The sequence below is a fragment of the Malus sylvestris genome, chromosome 2 (assembly GCF_916048215.2).
Source record: "Malus sylvestris chromosome 2, drMalSylv7.2, whole genome shotgun sequence".
Taxonomy (NCBI): Eukaryota; Viridiplantae; Streptophyta; class Magnoliopsida; order Rosales; family Rosaceae; genus Malus; species Malus sylvestris.
The window spans coordinates 13253501-13273520 of NC_062261.1; the positions used below are offsets into that span (position 1 = coordinate 13253501).

At 35.7% G+C, this 20020-nt stretch overlaps 1 protein-coding gene across 1 annotated transcript in view; it reads left to right on the forward strand.

Annotated features, from left to right (window-relative positions):
• LOC126613944 (probable disease resistance protein At5g66900) overlaps nucleotides 1-20020 on the forward strand; it is a 175911-nt gene that overhangs the window by 103288 nt on the left and 52603 nt on the right. The gene's annotated exons all lie outside the window — the stretch shown is intronic.

The window sequence follows — 20020 nt, forward strand, 5'->3', positions numbered from 1 at the left end:
CGTAATTTTCCCTAACAATCTGTCTGAGAGGCAACATGTTCCCATTGAAGATGGATTGTTATCAAAGGCAATGCCTTTTGGAATAAGCTGGAATACATACCGTTTAATCTTCATGAATGCAAGGTGACCTTTTAACACTAATGTGGCAGCATTTCAGATTCAAACATGTATCTTCGTGTAGGTGCCATAAAGTTCGCAATGATGAAACATTGCGTCTGACTCTTGCGCACGAGAAACGAGAAATCTTCTTTGATATCCCTTGTTTTTCCTAGCCGTTGTTAGATCTTAATACAAGTCGGTCTAAATTCAACGGTTAGATGACTCCCCCAAATGATACCTATATATCCTCGGATCTTGCTTCTCTCCTCTACCATAAACTTTCATTGTCCAAAAAGGCTCCAACTTGTTATCTGTACCTATTTCAATATCCTCTCTCCCTTTTGAATCTTTTTTCATGGCGTCTTCAAGCAAGAAGTCTAAATTGGTCAAGGTTTCCCCTTATAATCTTTCTTTGACGAGAATTTGTAATCGAGAAGAGGGTGAGTCATTTGTTGAAGAGCACCATGATATCTTGTAAGACTGCAACGTTTGGTGGGAATCGACCACGATATCTACGCCGACTTGTCGCCATTGTCTGACCCATGTCGCCCTTGCATTATAATCTACCCCTGGTTCTTGGACTTAGGCATTCGCTTTCCGCTTTCTACTTTCATGAAAGGCATTTTATTGTGCTATGATATAGCAATTTGTAACCTTTTTCCCACCACCTTCAGGCTTCTTACTTGCTTTGAGTTGCTGAATAAGTGGTTCAGGGACTGAGTTGGATATCCCCAAGTTTAGGTTGTTGTACTGCATCAGACCGAGTTTGGATGACCACTATTATTTTGCGGTTAGAGCTAGCCTAGCTTGGGAGACATTCATTCAGGACATTCCCTTCCACGACAAGGAATGATTCAAAGATATACTAGTCGTTGACGGAGCTTGTGAAAGAGATATTAGCGGATTCCAAATCCGATCTCGTCTTCCAACTGACCCAGATTTCAAAGGTGGTCTATCTGGTATTAGCATATGCCGTCTAGACTTGATTCGCCGGGCAATGCAAATTCTGGCCGTTTCCTGCAATTAGAAGTGGTTGTTTTCCTCTGAGCACTTCAACAGCCGTGGGAAAGATATAGACGCCTTTCACTGTTCTAGATTCCCTAAAAAGAGTCAGAGTGGGTTGATGCTCGTAGCGTTCATAAAATGTCTCGTTCCTTTAAACCAGCATCAACTCTGTCACCTATCCCAAATAAGCTAAAATATCCTGGTAGTTATTCTTCTCACTCATTGATTGCGACTCCTCAGCTCTAGCTGGTTAGGTACATCCACTGTAAAGGTATTGGATAAGAGAAAGAAACCCATCTTCGAAGAAAGAGACGTATTACTATTCCGACGCCACCAACTTTTAATGTACTTACCCCTGCATCCGTAATAGATGAGGCACCTCTTCGCTACCCTTGCATTCACCTGCAATGTTGCCCCGGTCATCGGAGTCGAAATCGTCGTGCCTTCTATTGCCTCGGCGTCAACCTCTGTCCCTCAACTGCTACTTTCTGTAGATGGATCTCCCCGTTATGATGGTCTTTCGTCAACTGCTGCATTGAGAGGAAACAACTCATCCTCCCCTTGTGATTCGGCCTTCAATTGATTGTGTTGCTCTTCTTTCAGATGCTAGTGGTCTTTAAAATACGGACTATGCCCCAGTGCTGCTCAGAGTCGTAATTGCCCTCGCCGACTTTAAAGAAGATTGCACCTCTTGAAGACGTCATGATACGGTGCTCCGAGAGTCGTTATGAAGTACCTGACTCCATTTCCTTCATTTCTCTTTGTTGATATTCATGAATTCCCCATCATGTACCTTGTATATTATGTTAATATGTGGACGAAGGTCGCCTTGTTCTAACAAGTAAGGCGAATCTAGGAGCTTGAACAGATTTCGGGCCTTGAAACAGTGGCGATAATAGAGGCGGAACAGCGATTGCTAACCCAATTAGAAGAACTCAAGAATGCGCATGCCAGGTAGCAAGCTTTGGATTCTGCTCATGAGGCGGAGTTAATTCGCTACATCGACCTGGCTATTATTGAAGATAAAGGCCAAGGATTACTAGGAAAGTTCTAAAAAGTTCAGAGAATAGCTAAGGCTGGAGAGACAGGCCAAGGCGGAGTCAGACTAGGCTCTCGTTCCCTCGAAGGGAGAGTCAGAGTGTGCGTTTGCTTCAAAGTGGAATGCTTGGGCTAGGGAGCGGGAAGCTCTTCAAAAGGAGGTTGAGGATCTTCACCAAGAGGTCGACCAAAGACAAGAGTCTCAAATCAAGATCCAAGATTCACATCACGACTTTGGAATAAGTTACAAGATGAGCTTGGAACTCGCTTTGATTTAAGTATAACTTACCATCCGCAGAATGATGGGCAGTCAGAGCGAGTAATTCAAGTATTGGAGGATATGCCTCGTACATGCATACTTGATTAGGAAATGAACAGGCTTAGAAATCGAGTTATGAAATGTAAATGACAATACCATGGGCCTAAAGAAACAATCTGACATTTAGATATCCACCTACATTTGTAGAATAGTTCACTACTTTGGCATGATGGGAAAGTATCCGCTATCTGTTTCTTTTCTTATTCATGTAATCATTGTTATTCGCTCAAGTTAAAGGATCAACTGGCCACCCGATCATTGACACTCTACAGTTGAATGTTCATTGATTTAAGGAATAAGAAATGCAATAGATATGATGCTAAGAAAATTTTGCAAAGATACCCATAATTTTCTTGAAAGTTTATGTGTGTTCAACTAAGTGTTAAATGTATTCAGTATGCTTAAGATTTCGAACTTCACTTGGAAATGACAGTCCAGTAAAAGATGAAAACTCTCGACTTGTTAAGTAATTCAGTGTTTAAAGTAAATCTCAAGGACAAGATTTGTTTTAAGGAGGGTGGAATGTGAGACCTTGAAATTTTAGAGGTGTTTTTATGAACTTTGGATTACCTACGAATTTTACAATTTCTAGTTCCTTTTAAATGGGTGATGATTTTACTTGAGTTCAAAGATTATTTTGTGGTAAAAAGATGAAAGTGGATGAGATTACGAGCTCGTGGCATCTTTTGAATTAATTTTCAAAGCTCGAACGAACTTATAGTGGAACTTTAAATATGACAGATTGGATAACACCATGTGGCAACCAAAGAATGGCTGACTTTGACACATGGCAGCCACAAGTGATGGAATCAGCCACGTGGAGATCAATTTGACAGCCACCTTACGCAAGAGAACCTAGGAGCTTATTCATGGTTGTATATTGATAAGCTCCACCATGTTGCTAATTTATAAGAATTATCATGAAGCCTTGTTGTCAACTTAGCATGGCATGGTGATGACTAAGCTTTTAAGTTGGAAGGATTAAGGTGGAGCCATCATTAAGGTTAGATACAATAGACAAGTGTGTTTGTGACTCATACTTTTACAAGTAAGAGTTGTCAAAGTAGCAGGAAAGGTTATCCAATATAGAGTTAATGCTGCCCATTTCATCCAATGAGGAATAAGAGATTTCAGATTATTTCACCTATAAATAGGAGCAGCATCTTCTTAGTTTCAAGTGCAGCAATTATATAGTCGAGAATTAGGTGAGCTCAATGTATGATAATGGCATACAATGCATGCGATAAGAGTTCATGTCAAGCTTGTTCTTGCACAAATTGAAGGCTTTGAAGCCTATTTGATGACTGGAAAACGATTAATAAGAAATTAAGGTAAAGATTTACACTTGATCAGATTTCTGAGATTTTGTACAAGTTTCATATGGATGAGATTTAGAGAAATTTGATGTTTGACTCGAAATTCATCAAATTTGGTTTTTATACGACGTTTGTATGGAAGAAGTGAGTTATACTATTGATGGATTGTGTTTTGCCTTGAAATATATGTTTGAATTTCTAGGAAAACAGACCTCAAAGCCGCTGGTTTCATACCAGGTATTGAAATGTGAAAATAGTTTCAGTTTTGGGGTAAGTTTGTATATTACCAAAAGTTCAGGGGCCAAAGTGAAATTATCAATTGCTTGGGGCCTATTTGAAATAATAAAAGTTCAAACACAGATTTTTTATTCTAGTTAAGTGAAGGTCCCTATTGGATATAGTTGTTATAATGGGAATAAAGTTTAGTCATTATATATGGACATATAGTGACATATTGTAATTGTTGAACTAGGGACTCCAATTACTCGTGGTGCTTACGTTTAATCAATGTATTGGTGAGGAATATTACTTGCTTGGCTTGGAGACCAGATAGGGGGATCCTTATTTACCCTAGTTATGGATTTTTGTGCATATGTATACGTAAATATACGAATGCCTGTGAATGTTGCTTATATTTTGCTGAGAACCATGAAGAAAAAAGGTTTTGTTTTTATATCATGATATGCATGTTGTTTTATGCTACAGTTAAAGTGATGACTTCAGAGTGAAGGGGGCATACTGACCGCCTTGGGTTTCGATCCCCTAAACCTCCGGAAGGGCCACTACGAAGGGATTAGTACCGCTACCTTTCTAGGAGAGGTACTAGGATAAGTAAAGCATTAAAGGACACTCTCGCTACACCTTACCATAAGTATATTCATTCGGAGTTGGTGCAGGTAAAGGGGTAGTTGGTTATTAGACCGATCATCAGGCATGTAGCAATTTATTGGGATCCCTGTTTTCTTTTTAAAAGGGAATTGTGCAAGCATACAATCTATTTTCAAAACTAAACAAAGATGTTGTGCACCAATCATTTTCCAATAGTATATATAGTGACGTATACTATTTTTAAATCTAGCTGGGGGTGGATTCCCTGAGGGGGAGCTATGAAATATTTGTGATGCTCACCCTTACTTTATTACAGGACCAGTGCACGTACAAAAAGATGTTCTGGACTAAAGTCGGGACTAGCATTGTTTGTTACTTGTCAACTTCTCAGTCGTTCATTGACTCTTTCTACATATTTTTATCTATACATATACTTGATTGCCTCACCATCTTGAAGTGATTTTTGTAGCCAAACTCAACATTTTGCATTTTCAAATCGTACTAAAGAGTTGGTTTAGTATGATAATTACTTTAAACTTTTTGGTTTTGTTGTAGATTGTGAAGTTCTTTTCCTATGTAAAAATTTTATCAAAATTCAGTTACTCTTTTATTCTTCATTTTATCAAAATGATTTCTGCTTCCATACTGCTTAAAAATAAATTATTTTATTCCCCTCAAATAGCCTTACGTTCTATTAGGAATGAAGTGCAATAGTGTTGGATTTTAACACTATAGTTTTTTTTTTTACAAATAGAGCGTGGCACTGTTACGTGATTATTTTTGGGGTGTGACTGAAAAATGGTATCAGAGCGACGGTTGATCCACCTCTAAAGAATTTTGTTGTTCCTCTTTATTTTAAATTGTTTTGGTTCGAAAAAGAGTTTTGAATTCCACCTTCGATTTGCGTTTTGGATTGACTTTGCCATGTCCTTTCAATTCAAACTTCTACTTCATTTGTTGTCGAGTCAAATCTTGAATGAGTTGTTGAGTCAATATCTCTCATTTCAATTCATACTCTGTTGACAAGATGCCTAGTCCTTCGACAAGTCCAAAAGAAAATAGGGCACCGACAACAAATAGCTAAAATGTCTGGGGCTTTGCAAGCATCTACGAATGCTTATATGCGCACTAATGAGGAACGTACACATAATCGATAGATGTCTTATCTCGATCGTTTTATGAAAAATAAGCTGCTCAAGTTTTAGGGAACGCCTGAAGCTGAGAGTTTGTTGGAACATATTAAGAAGAAGATGAAAACTCTTCATGTACCACCATAAAGTTAACCTAGCTTCACATGTTCCTATGTAGCGGATTTATGATGGGCTACTATACGTGCTCAGTATAACATTGAAGAGATGAATTTTGATGATTTTGAGCAACTTTTTCTCAAGCGTTACTTTCTTGATGCCATGAAACATACTAGGATTCAAGACTTTCTTGATCTTAAGTAAAGGGAATATGACTGTGGCTGAGTATGTTGCCAAATTTAGTGAGTTGAGTAAGTACTCTGATGGTATTGCTCATGATTAGAAGACAATGGAAATTAAGTTCAGAAAAGGGTTTAGAGACTTTATCTGAAGGCATATTGTAGGTCAAGGACCTAAAACTTAACATGAAATTGTGGAAGCAACTTATAAGTTAGAGCAAGATTAATATAAAGGGTCAAGATCGAGAAAAATGATTAGGAAGTTTTTTAGGAACAAAAATGGAGTAGGAGTGGCAATGGTGAATATAGATTTAGGAGGCCAGGGCCTATTGAATGTTATCAATGTCATGAATTTGGATCTACTAGAGATAAATGCACCAGTTGCATTTATGGATCTCATGAATCGAGTATTCCAACCTTATTTGGATAAGTTTGTTATTGTTTTCATTGATGATATCCTTATTTATTTGAAGACTAGGGAGGAACATGAAATGCATCTCCATATAGTCTTACAGACTATAATGGATAATCAGTTATATGCTAAGAAGTCGAAGTGTGACTTCTAGTTAACACAAGTGAAATTCCTTGGACATGTTATATGTGGAGACGGAATTTGTGTGGATCTCAGTAAGATAGAAGCAGTATTGAACTGGGAGCAACCTAAGAGTTACTTGGAGATACGTAATTTTCTTGGATTAGTTGGCTATTATAGAAGATTTGTTCGGGATTTCTCAAAGATTGCAATTCCACTAACCTGACTCACAAGAAAATGAGTAAGATTTGAATGGAAAAATAAGTGTGAGTCGTTATTTGAGGAATTGAAAACAAGACTTACCACATCGCCGGTGTTAGTATTGCCTAATAACCAAGATCCATTTGAGATAAACACTAATGCATCGGCACAAGGACTCGGATGTGTGCTAATGCAAAATGGAAAAGTTATAGCTTATGCTTCAAGACAGTTAAAGAATTACAAGAGGAATTATCCAACACATGACTTGGAGCTAGCTGCCATAGTACATGCATTAAAGATTTGGAGATGTTATATGTACGGCCGTAAGTTCAATATTTATTCAGATCACAAAAGTCTTAAAGCATATATAGTTTCAATGTGATTTGAATTTGAGGCAAAGACGAAGGATGGAGTACATAAAGGATTATGTTTTTGAATTGTCCTATCATCCTTGGAAAGCAAATGTAGTTGATGATGCTTTAAGTAGAAAGACGAGGAACACTTTGTCTTATCTGATGTTGGTGGATAAAAAGATGTTTTATACAAGACAAGATTATGATCTAGAGGAACAACATGATGACATAAGTGCTTATTTGGCAAATCTTAGTTTAGCACCTCAGTTGGGAGATGTATAATGCAGAAACAACAGGAAGATCCTAAAGTACAAGAAATAAGGCAGAAGATAGTTTCAGAAGAAGCACTTAAGGAATGGAAGCTTCATGAAAATGGTAGTTTGAGGTACAAAGACCAAGTGGTTGTACTCGAGAATGAAGAAGTTAGAAAGAAAGTATTACATGAAGTTCACAGAATGCAATTAGATATGCATCCTGGAAGTACTAAAATGTACAAGGATTTGAAAAGGCAATATTGGTGGAAAGGTTTGAAGCGTGATATTGCTATTTATGTTGGCCAATGTGTAGTGTACTAACAAGTAAAGGCAGAGGCAGAACACCAGAAACCTTTCGGAATGCTACAATCACTACCGATCCAAGAATGAAAATGAGACAACCTCATGATTGATTTTATTACCGGCTTACCAAGATCAAAGAAAGAACAAAATGGTATTTAGGTGATAGTTGATAGACTTACTAAGGTAGCTCACTCTCTGCCTATGAAGATGGATTCGTCTATCAATTACTTTGTCAAATTGTATATTGAATGGATTGTTCGATTACGTGGAATTCCAAAGACAATAGTCTCAAATCAAGATCCAAGATTCACATCACGACTTTGGAATAAGTTTCAAGATGAGCCTGGAACTCACTTTGATTTAAGTATAGGTTACCATCCGCAAATTGATGGACAGTCAAAGCGAGTAATTCAAGTATTAATTCAAGTATTGGAGGATATGCCTCGTACATGCATACTTGATTGGGAAATGAAAAGGCTTAGAAATCGGGTTATGCAATGTAAACGGCAATGTCATGTACCTGAAGAAACAACTTAGAAATAGGAATCCGACAGTTAGATATCCACTTACATTTGTAGAATAGTTCACTACTTAGTGGCATGATGGGAAAGTATTAGCTATATGTTTCTTTTCTTATTCATGTAATCATTGTCATTCGCTCGAGTTAAGGGATCTACTGGCCACCGGATTTTTTATACTCTACAATGGAATGTTCATTGATTTAAGGAATAAGAAATGCAATAGATATGATGCTAAGAAAATTTTGCAAAGGTGCCCATAATTCTTGAGAGTTTATGTGTGTTCGACTAAGTGTTAAATGTATTCAATACGCTTAAGCTTTTGAACTTAACTTGGAAATGACAGTCTGACCAAAGGTGGAACCTCTCGAGTTGTTAAGTAATTCAGTGTTTAAAGTAAATCTCAAGGACGAGATTTGTTTTAAGGAGGGTGGAATGTGAGACTTGAAATTTTAGAGGTGTTTTTATGAACTTTGGAGTACCTACAAATTTTACAATTTCTAGTTCCTTTTAAATGGGTGATGATTTTACTTGAGTTCAAAGATTATTTTGAGGTAAAAAGATGAAATTGGATAAGATTACGAGCTTGTGGTATCTTTTGGATTAATTTTCTGAGCTCAAACGAACTTACAGTGGAACTTTAAATATGACGGATTGGAGAACACCATGTGGCAATCAAAGAATGGCTGACTTTGAGACATGGCAACCACAAGTGATGGAATTAGCCACGTGGAGATCAATTTGACAGCCACCTTACGCAAGAGAACTTAGTAGTTTGTTCATGGTTATTTATTGATAAGCTTCACCATGCTGTTAATTTATAAGAATTATCAAGAAGCCTTGTTGTCAACTTTGCATGGCATGCAGATGACCAAGCTTTTAAGTTGGAAGGATTAAGGTGAAGGTGTCATTAAGGTTTCATACAATAGACAAGTGTGTTTGTGACTCATACTTTTACAAGTAGGAGTTGTCAAAGTAACGAGAAGGGTTATCCAATATGGAGTTTATGCTGCCCATTTCATCCAATGAGGAAGAAGAGATTTTAGATTATTTCACCTATAAATAGAAGCAGCACCTCCTTAGTTTCAAGTGCAGCAATTATATGGTCGAGAATTAGGTGAGCTCAATGTATGATAATGGCATACAATGCATGCGATAAGAGTTCATGTCAAGCTTGTTCTTGCACAAATTGAGGCCTTTAAAGCCTATTTGATGATTGGACAACGATTTCTAAGACATTAAGGTAAGGATTTGCATATGATCAGATTTCTGGGATTTTGTACAAGTTTCATATGGATGAGATTTAGAGAAATTTATTGTTTGACTCGAAATTCATCAGATTTGGTCTTTATACAACGTTTGTATGGAAGAAGTGAGTTGTATTATTGATGGATTGTATTTTGGCTTGAAATATATGTTGAATTTCTAGGAAAACATACCTCAAAGCTGTTGGTTTCATACCAGTGACTGAACTGCGAAAATAGTTTCAATTTTGGGGTAATTTTGTAAATTACTGAAAGTTCAGGAGCCAAAGTGCAATTATCAAAAGTTTGGGGACCTCTTTGAAATAATAAAAATTTCAAATACATAATTTTTATTCTGGTCAAGTGAAGGTCCTTATTGGATATAGTTATTGTTATGGGAATAAAGTTTAGTCATTATATATGGACATATTGTGACATATTGTAATTGTTGAACTAAGAACTCCAATTACTCGCGGTTCTTGCATTTAATTGAGGTATTGGTGAGGAATATTACTTGCTTTGGCTTGGAGACCAAGTAGGGGAATCCTCACTTACCCTAGTTATGGAATTTTGTGCATGTATGTATATGTAAATAAACGAATGCCTGTGAAAGCTGCATATATTTTGTTGTGATAGGACCATGTGGAAAAATGGTTTTGTTTTTATATCATGATATGCATGTTATTTTATGCTACAAATTCAAGTGATGACTTGATAGTGAAGGGGGCATAGTGACCGCCTTGGGTTTCGATCCCCTAAACCTCCGGAGGGGCTACTACGAAGGGATTAGTACCGCTACCTTTCTAGGAGAAGTACTAGGATATCTAAGGGTAGAGCATTAAAGGACACTCTCGCTACACCTTACCATAAGTATATTCGTTCAGAGTTGGTCCAGGTAAGGGGGTAGTTGGTCATTAGACCAATCATCAGGCATGTAGCAATTTATTGGGATCCCTGTTTTCTTTTTAAAAGGAAATTGTGAGCATACAATCTATTTTCAAAACTAGACAAAGCTTTTGTTGTGCATCAATCATTTTCCTATAGTATATATAGTGTCGTATACTATTTTCAAAACTAGCTAGGGGTGGATTCCCTAAGGGGGATCGATGAACGTTTATGATGTTTACCCCTACTTTATTACAGGACCGGTGCACCTACAAAAAGACGTTCTAGACTAAAGTCGAGACTAGCGTTATTTGTTACTTGTCAACTTCTCAGTCGTTCATTGACTATTTCTACAGATTTTTATCTGTACATATACTTGATTGCCTCTCCATCTTGAAGGGATTTTTGTAGCCAAACTCAATGTTTTTCATTTTCAAATCATACTAAAGAGTTGGTTTAGTATGATAATTACCTTAAACTCTTTGGTTTTGTTGTAGATTGTGAAGTTTTTTCCCTATGTAAAAATTTTATCTAAATTTAGTTACTCTTTTATTCTTTGTTTTACCAAAATGATTTCCACTTCCATACTGCTTAAAAATAAATTATTTTATTCCCCTCAAATAGCCTTACGTTCTATTAGGAATGTAGCGCAATAGTGTTGGATTTTAACACTATAATATTGCATTAATAATAGAGCGTGACACTATTACGTGACCCTTTTTTTGGGCATGCCAAAGAGTTTCATATCGTACCTGATAATATTGTGTAGGTAGGGGTTGACTTCTTCGTGCCTTGCCCCAGTTCGTAGGGTACTGACATCAATACTTGCCACATGGTGTCAGAAAGAGTTTTCCCTGTTCTGAATTGCATGTTTGTTTCCAGGGAATCTCAAGCAAAAGTTCTTTAGAAACATAGACATCAGCATGTGGGTTATAAACACTTTTTGAATCTTTTTGTCAGGCTCTATGCGTTGGACCTGAGCGTTTATGATCGTACTACCTTGGTTGGCTTGACTAAAGCATTTCCGCGAATCGAAGCTTCATTGGAATAAATTCCTCTTGGGATTTACCTAGTTTGAATTCCTCATTCGAACTTGCTAACATTTGGTGTTACAGAGCTTACTTGACTTAGTAAGTTGGTTCGAGATAGAAGCTGTCATACTCAGGGTCGGATGTTAGAACCACCCTCGAATGAGTTTTGGCTCGCTCTTTCGACTATTCCCTAGAATGGCGAGCTCGGGTTTGAATGTTATAACCCATAACCTTGCTGGTTGCATAAACTTTCCGATGGCCGGATAGTGCATTAGACTTTCGGGTCAAGGCTCTATGTGTCTACAGCAGTAGCCTGCCAATTGTTATCGCGCTTATTACAGTTCAAGTCTCCTAAGCTGCTAACCGTTCCAGACGTATTAGGCTAAATGACGCTCATATGGCAGTGTAACTTTGAATGTCTTTAGACTTGCATTGTTGCGAAGTTTTTAAAGTTTGGGCCCTGTTTTCAACGAGTAAGGTGCTCCATGCATCATTGAAATATAAAGAAAGAACACGTATTTAAGACAAATAGATGTTTCTATATTCATGATCAAGGTAAAATTAATTGACAATGGGGCGTGAATCCGAGAAGGATAACCTACATATCTTATGGACGAAGAAACAAATCACTAGTATAGTTCTAAGGAAAATATGATATGATGTGAAAAATTATATCAAGTATCACTTTTGACGATATGCCTATGGTGAGGCATTGGGAGATGAGTTCTTCTCGAACTTGTCTTCACACAGACGATTGCTTTGTGATTGGGTCTGGAAATGACTGCCTACATATCCCGAGAAGGGTCGCGTGTAGTTTATGTGAGATTCACTTTGTTTTAGGTCACCTGGAGTGGTCTACAAGGGTTTCAATTTTCTTCAGTAGAGATTCTATCCTTTTACATAAGTCCTCCAGTTTCTCTGATGTTAAATTCTTCTCTGTTTGGAGTCATTTGGGATAACGAGGCGAGATTCTATATTTAAAGGGGATATTTCCCGTGGCATATAACCATTCTCGGCCTAGGATAACGTTGTATAGAGATAGACTATCCATCACATGGAAAGTCATCATATGTTCAGCTGGTTTTGCTCAAACCATAAAGCGTTATGGTTTTGCTTAAACTATGAGGCGTTATGGTTTTGCTTGAACCATAAGGCATATTGTCTCTATGGTGTTGAGCGGCGTCCCCGTAAAAGTTCGGACAATAGACTTTCTTAAGTTGACTTTGTTCAGGATGCTCATCCTTACAGTTATCTCTCTGAAGATGATGTTGACTTCTAACATGTCGTCTATTAGGGCTTTGCTGACCATGGCATCTTTGATTTGTAGCCTGACAACAAGGGTGCCATTGGAAGATAGGTAAGCAATATCTGGCTTGGTTGAATGACCTTTCATCTGAGGTTCTCCCCGGATTGTCTTTCTTATCTTTTGTGCTTTCTTGAAATATTTCTGCCATTTTTTTATGCGATTGATGCTCGGGAGGAACTTATTACGTGAGTGTTGAGGGGTAGAGGTCTCAGAGTTTTATGTAGCCTTGATAAATATGTTGTCGGGAAGGGCTTCTGGATCAATGCATTCTATATGGTGTAGAGTAAAACTTTCAAATTTGGCGAGGGTATTTCTATAGTTTTCATTCTCTCATTCAGCCCGGCGAGCTTCATCCTTTATCTAACTTGTAAGTTCCTCTTGAGGTCTATCATTGACATGTGTACCTTCGGACGTTGTCCCAAACCTGGTCAATGAAAAAAGCTTCTTCTTTATTCGGGCTTATGGTTTGTCCAAACAACTATTTTCTAGGTGTGGCCTCTATAGAGTAAAGTGGTATGGCTGAGAGGAATATGGGTTCACTCTCAATGAAAGCACCAATTGTTGAATCAAATATTTTTACCTTTGTTAACGGCGATTGAGCACAAATTCGAGTAACCTGAGCAACCTGCAAAATTGTAAAACAACAGTAAGCAAAGCTTAGGTCCGCTGGGGGAGGGGGAGTGCGCCCGCCAAAGGCTCTCCGACGGTCAAGTTAGTGAATGATCTTTAGGCTTAAGCAGTGGGCAAGAGAATTCAATTGTATAGATTGTGTTACCGTAGATAAACCCTAGACGGGTGTATTTATACCGACGGAAAGAAACCTTTTTAGGATAAAATCCTCGTTTTAAGCCAAGAGAATCCTAGAGGATATCTAGTACGTAGATATTGCATCTCTTAGGCTTAAGAATTATGATTACTTACGGCGCACATCTATCCCTGGACTATAGGGACTCCAAGACTTATAGGTCTGGTTGTGTTCTATCTGGATCAGATCGCGTATCTTGCAGAACAAACATAATCATCCAACAGAGTCGCTAGGACTCCACCTAGTGCCCTAAATAGAGTGATGGTGGAACCCTGCTCCGTCTAATACAACTACGCGCGCAATTGGTGAGTCTATGACTGGATTTCTGAGGTAACAATATTCAAATCAGCCTTACTCCAGCCCTGGAAAATCATGGTCCCACATGCTAAATATCAAAGAAACAAAGACCACAAATTGATTAAAAGAGACTTCAAGTTAGTCAGCATTCTTTGAGTAAAAGGAAAATTGCAAAAATAAAGTCCAGTGAATGAAACAAAGGAATATACTAGCAAACATTCAAGAAACATTAATAACATAAGTGATAAACAAATCATATAATAACATGAAAATAATGGAAAATACAAGCGATTGGGCAAGTTTAGACATATTCGGGCAAGTTTCCAAGCATGAGAATTCTACATAAGAGAATTCTACAAGTTTAGACTTTGCGGTTGCAAGTGATGTACTATTAAGAGAATTCTACAAAGGAAATCGTTGCTACAAGAGGGAAGTAGCAGAGGTACAAATACAAATGAATATTTGAGATACAAAAAGAATAATTGAAAAGTAGGCTGTAGAGCTTTTAGAAGTCTTTTTGGCTTGAGTTGAGTGACATTTTCTCTAATCCCTATGCTACCTTTTATAGAAGTTTCATCTTCCAGAATTAAGATTTCTTAATTCGGTTCATTCCCTTTCATTCAAGTTAGTGATGTGATGTTTGTCAAACGATGTGTCTTCTTGGATACACAAGCTTTGATCATCTCGAATTTACATATGTTGCCATAGTAAAACATTTTTCCTGTGAAACTTGGCTGAGTAAGCTTTCTTTTTGTGTGAACGAGGGTGAACTTGCCGCCCAAAAATGCCATGTCAAAAGTACTTTTAAATCTTGGACTAGCCACTATTTATTTCTGCCAAAATAAATATCCAAAATCACGAGCATGAGTCAAAGAATATCCTAGCCCTTGGTCAGGCCCAATTTGTTTAATTATGGTCCAAGCATGCAGTTAGCTCCAAGCAGAAAGAATGGTTAAATATTAATCATATATTACTCATTGGTCCAAAACTTTCGTTTGTTTTTAGGGGTGAGTTCAAAAAATCGAAAGCTGAAAAAAAAAAAAAAAAAAAAAAAGGGACCAAACACCTAAACCGAAAAATCAAAAAACGAAAAAAAAATCAAACTTGAAAAGGAAAAACCAAACTGAACCGAACTTGATTGGTCCGGTTTCAGTTTTGAAGGTTCAAAAACCGAATCGAAACGAACCAAACCGAATTCTTTTACACTTTATGAATGCATGCCCATGATGTTTCTTTTTTAAAACTTTGTTGCCAAGTTTAAAAGTAAGCCTAGGATTAAGGAGCATACTTGGTTCAATTAGAAAAGATATTCCATTGGTTATAGAAGAAAGTTTGGGAAGGTTTTGGAACTTAGAAGAGCTTTTTCTATTTGTTTGCTTTTGAAATGGATACGGTGATCATTTTTCTTTGCAATTGAGGTTGTTGATAGAATATGATTGGTTAATATGATCTTGTATATGTACAACTAACTACCTTCCCACTTTCCCCGTTTTCTTATTATTAGTCTACCAAGGCAAGCCTCTTTTCTAAAGTCCATGTTAAAAAAAGATCAACATTTATAAAATAAAAAAATCAAAACCAAACCGAAACCAAACCGAAAAAAAAAAACCAAACTGAAAAAAACTGAAAGAAAATCGAACCGAAGTTTCGGTTTTGGGAAAAAACCGAACCCACCCCTATTTGTCTTTATGCTTTGTCGCCTTTCGAAACATACCTTTGGTTTGTAAATTTTGTTTATAAAATTTGGTCTCCCTAACATTTTTCACAAATTAATTGGATAAGAAACAATGTTTTCTGAGAAAAGTACAAATCTGGTCGGCCTCTACCTGCAAGTTTCCTGGTTAATTTCCAAGTCCCCCTCCACAGTCAATCAGTTATTGCTAAAGTCAATGCGCTCCAACTCCGAAATTTCTTTCGAGCTTCAATCGTAAATAGTAAGTACTTATGCTAAAGCCCAGACAGTTTGGAGAAGAAAACCTATTTTTGTTAATCCCATCTTTATTGATCACCAACAACGTAGGACTTAACGTTATCCATTATACTTTAGAGCAAAATACACAAAAAGCATAATAGCACAACAGAAATAACACAAATAAAAATCAATTAGAGTATGTGCATACTTAAAAAACCGAATTGGCTTTGTAAGACTCTCTCTAAACCTTAGGTTAAAACCTACAATTTTTACCCCAGAATATTTAGGTTTTAACCTAAAAATAATTTTTCTACTCCAACTCTTAAGGATTAAATTTTTTGCCTAAGATTAGTAAAGAATGAATTTTGGATATTTTTTTTTCTTAAAGTAAATGATTTTTTTTTAAATTATGTAAACTATCCTAATTTAATTTTATGAACATTTGAACCTAAAAATATTTAGATTCCGATAAATATTGAAAATCACTAAACTGACAGCATGAAACTCATGGAACAAAAGAATATGAAACACATAAAAGATATTTTTTTAATTACTTTAGCCGTTGGATTTAAATTTGAACTGTTAGATATTCTTCCTTTTTTTTACCGTTGGATTTGATCATATTAGATTTTAGCCTTTGGATTCAATGAATGTATAAGTATAAAACTATAAAAATACACATATATGGAGTCCACTAACCCAGGCGGAATTCTGGCCTCAATTTGCTTCATAATGGGTTTGGGTTAAAACTCATATTTGCCCCAAGGGTTGGAGCAAGTTAGGAGAGGTTTAGAACCCAAAATTTGAGTTTTACTCTAAGGATTAGAGTAGGTCTAATGAGTAGGGCAAAAAGAAATTTTAAAAATCAAGGGTGAAAATTAGGTAAATGATGAGGTTCTTTTCTGTAATTGAGAGATAGCTGATATTTTCAATAAAAAGAGAGCTGATTTTTAGTAAACAACACTGAATTTTTTGCGTATATTCTATGGGAACATAAGGGAATTATACTATAGTCTCCTCACATAAAATTCTAAGCTCTGTCATTTTTTCGTTAACCTATAATTCATGCAAACGAGATTAATTAGTTCATCAGTGGATTTATGATCATGTAAATGAGATAAATTCATATGTTCGTTAAACATGATAGAGCTCATGTGAGTAGGGAAGCATATAATTTCCTTATGTTTTCATAGCATATGCACACAAAAAATTTAATTATATGTGTATAAGTATATTTTTCATCATCTAGTATACCAAAAAGAAATAAAAAAAATGTATATGTGTATAGTATTCATCATCTAGTATACCAAAAAGAAATAAGAAAGTAGCATCTTCACAATAAATTCTCTTAAATAACTTACATTAGGCTGATGAATTCACTCACAACAAAATTTGCACTAAAGAAAATCATGTTGCACTGCTTTCTAATAAAATAAAGGTAATGTTATCCACATATCTATTTTTACTTGTTAGTTCTCACTCTCTCAATTTTCAGTCATTGGATCAAATGAATAGAATAAAATCAAAGGTAAACTAATGAAAATGACTTGAAAACTTTGAGTTTTAACGATAATGACAAAATAAAGGATAAAGTGAATAGTACTAGGATTGATTTTTGGGAACTTTAACGAAAAGCATCCGGTACTGTTCATTTTAACGAAAAACCACATTTTTACACTAAAAAGTCAATCCTGGTACTATTCACTTTACTCTTTATTTTGTCCTTATCATTAAAACTCAAAACTTTCAAGCCCTTTTCATTAGTTTTCCTTTGATTTTTTAGTGTAAAATATGGTTTTTCGTTAAAGTGAACAATATTTGGAGCTTTTTGTTAAAGTTCCCTAAAATCAATGACTAAAATTTGACGAGAGTGTGTGGGAGGAAATAACAAATGTGTGGATATCACTAATCTAAAATAACAAGGTCAAAAGGAAGACAAAGTGACTTTCTTTTAGAGCTAATACAATTCTTTTAGAAAGATATTTGATTGCATGAACAATAAAGTCCTTGTACAATTTAAATTAAAAACTCATAGAAAATTATATTCTTAAGAAAAGAAAACTATACTTATATGACATAAAAAAATTATTAATCAACATTGAAGCTTTTGTGCATATTCTACGAAAAAATAAAGAAATTATACTATAGTTTCCTGAAGAGAAATTTCAACTCTATCATTTTTCGTGAACTTGTGATACACGCTAAAATGAGATGAATTCTTTGATGATGAATATTTGATACACGTAAATGAGACATATTCCTAAGTTTATTGAAAATGATGAAGCTCATGTGGTAGGCCAAAATACAATTTCCTTGTGTTTTCATAGCATTTCTCCAAAAAAAAATTGTTGAATTTTTTTTAATATATATAAATATAATATCTTCTCATCTTCTGGTTTTGTGCATATTCAACAAAACCAAAAATAAAAAAAAAAAACTTGCTTTAAGCCTATGAATTCTTTTCTTTAAAAAATGGGGACAATTGGTGGTAAGTCACAGTTATCCACCTCTTCCGGGGGGTTGGGAAGACTCATAGAGGCATTTCAGCCTCCCCCTAGCCACAGTTAAGCAATTCAGTCACAATAAAATAAAAAACACTTTGTGTGATAAATGTAGACGTATTCATATATTCTACGAAAATATAAGAAAATTATACTATGGTCTCCTAGCCCACAAGAAATTTCCAATTCTGTCATTTCTAGTTAACTCGTTATTCACGCAAACATGTTTAATTTATCAATGGACATATGATACACATAAATGAGATTAATTCATAAGTGCATAGACAGCGACGGAGCCAGAAATTTATGCTAAGAGGGGCCTTTAAGCTAATGAAAGAAATTAGAAAAAAAAAATTAAGTAACATCATTGAAAATGTTAATCAAACAAGAGTGATGGAGCTTTAAAATTTGTATGAAAAAATTAGTATTGAGAGAAATCATAGTAAATAGAATTTGTCCTCACATCTTAATCAACATTGATAATAACCTTATAACTAGCTCAAACTAAACTATTATTATGAAATTTTTCTTTTAATATTATTGATCTTCCTCTCTCGAATGTATATACCTTGTTTTATATAAACTAAAAAAGAAGGAATTAGTTTAAAAGATATCAAAATGTTGGCAGAAGAGTACTTATAAGTTATATATGGTAAACTTTATTTTAGGTGGGGGGGTTTAAAAATCATAAGGTAGTTTTCCATCTGCATGTGTCGACCCCAGGACCTCATGATAGGTCTAAAATCTGATCAACCTATACACCACATTCTCATTCTTGCAAAAGTCAGTACACAATTAATATAAGTTTAAATTCCAGGCCCTGGACTGCCCTACTCTCCATGTGGCTCCGCCACTGTGCTTAGAACATGACAACCCATGTGAGTAGAGAAGCATATAATTTCCTTATGTTTTCATAGCATGTGCTGAAAAAATTTATATGTATCTAAGTATAGTTTCTCATCGGTTGATAATCTAACAAATCGTTTGACAAAAAAAAAGTATAGTTTCTCATCTTCTAGTATACCAGGAAACCTATAGTAGCATCTTCAAAATAAATTCTCTAACTTACACTAGGCCTATGAATTCACTTGCAACATAATATTTTCTCCCTCAAACAGAGGGCAATTGTGTTAATTTTTGAAAAATTAACCATAACGTTTCTCCCTTAAAAATATAGGTAAATATTAATTTATTTTTATTTTTTATCTTCTAGTATAAAGTTTGTGCATACTAAAAAAAATAAAATAGTAATCTTCAAAAGTTTAACCATACTTGTATATATTTTCTCATATATACTTTCACCCAGCACCCATATTTTTTTTTTTCAGTTCTATAAAGTATACTTTCTCCGAAGTTTTTGTCTAACAAAAAAAACGATCATTATCAACTTCCAAAAATTAAAAGACCACGTACATAATAATTAACTGAAATATATTGAATTAGCTAAGGTAGTTGCATGTTAGTTCAACTTTTTGTTTTCTCTTTACCATTTCTTCGAAGTTAGGAATGGAATTATGAAAAGAAAAAAGGCCAAAATAGTCTTTGTCAACTTTCTTGAGGTCGCCCACTACCCCTTCAATACGCCTTTCTAAATATAATTTGTTGTCGTCGTCGTTAGAGCTGCACCTTCCAATACTCTTTCATTTACTTTAATCCACCGTGTGCTTTGGCTCAGATTCCAGGACGTTTCCAAGAAACGATACTGTAGAATAGTTGAAGGGTCGTTTAGCGGTTTCGCAACCACTTCGGATACAATTTAATGGCAGTGTGATGCATCAACAGCTTTGTCAATGCATGATTTTTGAAAAATGTTACCGAGGTTACGTTTTCAGATTATATTTTGTAAA